The following is a 3629-nucleotide window of genomic DNA, read 5'->3' on the forward strand; positions in this document are numbered from 1 at the left end:
GTTACCATGCTAACCAATTCCTTTCTGTGCCATGCACTACACATTGCACACTTTAACTCCAGGGTGTTATAATAATAATAATAATAATCTTTATTAATAAAGACAAATGATCACAAAGCGCTTAACAAAAGTATGGAAACAGATAAAATAGCATCTAATATACCCAAACTGTTAAAAGCTCTGGTATTTCATCTTTCAAGTTTATTCACAATTTTTTTTTTTTTTAAGGTCAGTTTTGTGTCATTCTTTCTCACATTTGGAAACTCTGTAATATAAATCTATCTTTATAACAACAAACAAACTATCCAAAACACAGTAGAATGACAGAAAATAAAATTATAAAAACAATAGAAAAGTTAAACAGTAGTTCCGCTACATGCATTCCCACCATACCTTCCTGAAATATAATGCAGTACTTAAACAAAAACAAACCAAAAATAAAAAACTCAAACAACCTGTTATAAGTAATAACATATAAGAACATACATAAGAAGGTTTACAAACCGAACCATGTAACTACAGACCAATAAGCCTGACTTCTATCATATGTAAACTTATGGAAACTATAATAAGATCCAAAATGGAAAATTTGACCTTGGCTGCTGCAACAGTGTTTGGCACTCCTCCTATTTTTGTGTTGTCTGCAAATTTAACAAGTTTGCTTACTATATCAGAATCTAAATCATTAATGTAGATTAGGAATAGAAGAGGATCTAGTACTGATTCCTGTGGTACACCACTGGTTACCTCGCTCCATTTTGAGGTTTCTCCTCTAATCAGTACTTTCTGTTTTCTACATGTTAACCAGTCCCTAATCCATGTGCATGCATTTCCTTGAATCCCTACTGCATTCAGTTTGAGAATTAATCTTTTATGCAGTACTTTGTCAAAAGCTTTCTGGAAATCTAAATAAACCATGTCGTATGCTTTGCAATTATCGATTGTCGATGTTGCATCCACAAAATAATCAAGCAGGTTAGTTAGACATGATCTCCCTTTCTTAAAACCATGCTGACTGTCTCCCAGGATATTGTTACCATATAAGTAATTTTCCATTTTGGATCTTATTATAGTTTCCATAAGTTTACATACAATAGAGGTCAGGCTTATTGATCTGTAGTTACCTGGTTCGGTAACTACAGATCCACATAGATATATTTGGGGAGTTATCATTTTTCCAACAAAGAGCAATACATTTATCAGCTGTTATTAGTGCCATCTTAATAAATCAAACATCCGCAATGCCCATATTTGTCACTAAAGACATATCGCCAAGACATATTAGGCATGGCTCAGGTGGTACAATAATGTTTGTTATCTGAGAAACTGTTTGAAATATTGTTCTGGGTTGTAATGTATCCTGCGGATCAGACTGAATTGCAATAATCAATGATGCCTTTCTTTCTTAACAATCTCTCCCGGCTGATGCAGCTGTCTTCCATTTCACTAATTCTGCTTTCAGCCTATTCTACTATTTGAAGGCTGGTGTTCACATCTTTACAGAGTTTTCTGAATTCAGCCAAAACTGTCCCCATTTCACTCGCCTCCGTGTTTGGCATGGAATACCATTCTCTCTTGTTTTGTTCTCCAAGCTTTTTTGGTTTAAACTTTTTTTATTTTTAAATTTGGAATCGGCAATTATTTTTACCCATTTTCTCCCAATTTGAAATTTCCAATTGTTTTTAAGACCTTGTCTCAGTGCTGCAGCTCCCATATTGATTTGGCAGCGATGAAGGCAAGCATGCGTGTCCTCTGAAGGGCGTGCTGTCAGCCAGGCTTTAAGATTATTATTTTTTATTTTCTTATACATAATTACAAAATATCACAATACAATGTACATAGGTGGTGGATGCACCTTTCTATTGGCATGGCAGTGAGGTCAGGTCCACAGCAGCTGGGAGGTAGATAACTGAGGTCCTTTCTACCGCCAGGTTATACAGAGGTAGGGAATACACACATCCTGAAATTACACTGACTGCACATATTCGACTCGGGAGAGAAGACGACTCATCATGCGCGTCCTCTGAAACACATGCTGTCTGCTGTGCTCTTCACACTGCAAGCCGACAGCGAAGCCAACCAGACCTGTCGCGTTGGAGGAAACACAGTTCTGCCAGCAATTCGCAGCCAACTCGCAGGCGCCTGGTCGCCACAGGAGTCACTGGTGCAATGTAGTGGTGAGACAAGGATTACCCTGCTGAGCTAAGCCCTCCCAACCCGGGCGGTGCTTGGCCAATTGTGCGCCGCCCCACCCCAGGCCACGGGCGGCGATGACATAGCCTGGATTCATACAAGCGACATTTGTACTGAAATTTCAAGTTTATTTTTTTGGCTCGATTTTATTTTTCACATTTTTTTTTTTAGATCTGTCAAGAACTTGTTGGAGGGACTTGGTTTGCGCTGTATGAAAAATACCACAATAAGCTGGCTCTTATACAGTACTATATACAAAACCCTGTTATGTAATTTTCATTCTAAAATAAAATTCAACGAATGCTCACTATTATCTTAAAACAAGCCTTTATGTAGGTTAATCCCAATGTGTAGTTTTCATTTTTATCTCTTGAGGTTAGAGATAAGTGTCACTATTTATTCTCTATATTATTATTTTAATTTTAAATCTCAATTAAAAAGTTGGTTTGGATATTAGGTTCCAACATCTATAAATGTATAGTTGTTTATTTTTTTACTAAAAATGTGATATCCATTAAAACAGATGCAGAGGTTGAGAAGGTAAATACATTAGAAATACAAAGGCTAACACACCAGGCACTCGAATGCACAGGATCTGAGAATGTCCAGAAGTTAACTCCTTTTGGAGACAGGTGATATCTGCACTGTCTGGGACAATTGAGAGAGACATACCATTAGATCCAGTTGTACTATTACCTAATGATGTTTCAAAACTTCAATTACTGGAGCGCCAGCGGAAAATTTGGCTTGCTGGTTTAACAGCGTCAAAGAAACTGATGGTAAACTGTGACTATTGTGATGCATCAGCTAAATTCTGTGTCCGTTTATTCGCAAGAAGACCGGGGGGGGGTGGGGAGGTTAGGAGAAGGGGGGAGGGAGATTAGGAGGAGGGGATGGAGGGAGATTAGGAGGAGGGGATGGAGGGAGAATGTAGTATGTTATGTAATAGTTTGTTTTTGTTCTGTGAAAACCAATAAAAATGTATCGCAAAAAAAGAAATACAAGAGTGTATTTCAGTGATTGCAAATGAATATTTGCACTGTCCAAGAAATCATTTAGTCTCGTTAGTTTAACAAAACGTATTAAGACGCGCCCAATTCTGACTAGTTACCTCTCATAATAAGGTGTTTTTCTGTAGAAACAAAACAAGTTAGTGACGGATAGCTAGTGACACATCCATTAAAAGTGCAGGATGCGCCCTATAGCTCAGTTATTGCTGGTTTAAATCCGGGCTATTCCACTGTCAGCTGTGGCTGGGAGTTCCCAGGGGGTGGTGCACAATTGGTTGGTAGTCTAGTTGACTGGTCCTTGTCTGACAGTGCACCAGCGACTCCTGTCACCTGATCTGTGTTGTCCTCCAGCACGATAGGTCTGATGGCTGAGCTGTGTGTTACAGTGTGATCTCATCAAAGTCAATGAGAAGAAACGAGAAGAAA

This window comes from Acipenser ruthenus, chromosome 16 (genome assembly GCF_902713425.1).
Source record: "Acipenser ruthenus chromosome 16, fAciRut3.2 maternal haplotype, whole genome shotgun sequence".
Taxonomy (NCBI): domain Eukaryota; kingdom Metazoa; phylum Chordata; class Actinopteri; order Acipenseriformes; family Acipenseridae; genus Acipenser; species Acipenser ruthenus.